Below are 772 nucleotides of genomic sequence, written 5' to 3' on the forward strand. Positions count from 1 at the left end.
AAAAAAACCTAAGTGTTGCAAAAAAGTGAGTGTTAAGGATCTACCATTGAAAGTGCAAGGGCCAAAAAGTGACCCTGTTGCTAAAAAAAACCTAAGTGTTGCAAAAAAGTGAGTGTTAAGGATCTACCATTGAAAGTGCAAGGGCCAAAAAGTGACCCTGTTGCTAAAAAAAAACCTAAGTGTTGCAAAAAAGTGAGTGTTAAGGATCTACCATTGAAAGTGCAAGGGCCAAAAAGTGACCCTGTTGCTAAAAAGGTTTCAGTAAAATACTCACATCCAGCAAAGAAGTGATCTGCTTCAAAGTGGCTCCTTCACGCCATCTCCATCTGTTAAGACAAGACAATAGCATACAATTAATGACAACAATAAGCTGGAATAACAAACAAAATCTTTTAATCCAAATATAGTTGCATCGAGGGCAACTGGACAAAGTAGGTGTTTTTTTGAAGATGTTTCACCTCTCATCCAAGGTTTCTTCAGTTCAGCAGAACTGATGAAGTCTCTTGGATGAGAGGTGGAACCTCTTTAAAAAAAAAACACCTACTTTGTCCAGTTGCCCTCGATGTAACTATTTTTGGAACAATCAAAAGTTGTGGTGGTCTCATTTACCTCTTGCTGTCAGGGGGGAAAGCCACACGGTTGATGGGACCAGAATGACCTTTGACTCCTGCCAAACACCTCCATCTTCTCCTCCACTGCTCCAACTGTAAATGACAATAGCAGAGGAAGCACAATGAATGGAATGACAAGAACGAGCTGGAATAACACAAAC

Source organism: Cynoglossus semilaevis, chromosome 8, assembly GCF_000523025.1.
Source record: "Cynoglossus semilaevis isolate Cse_v1.0 chromosome 8, Cse_v1.0, whole genome shotgun sequence".
In the NCBI taxonomy this organism is placed as follows: Eukaryota; Metazoa; Chordata; class Actinopteri; order Pleuronectiformes; family Cynoglossidae; genus Cynoglossus; species Cynoglossus semilaevis.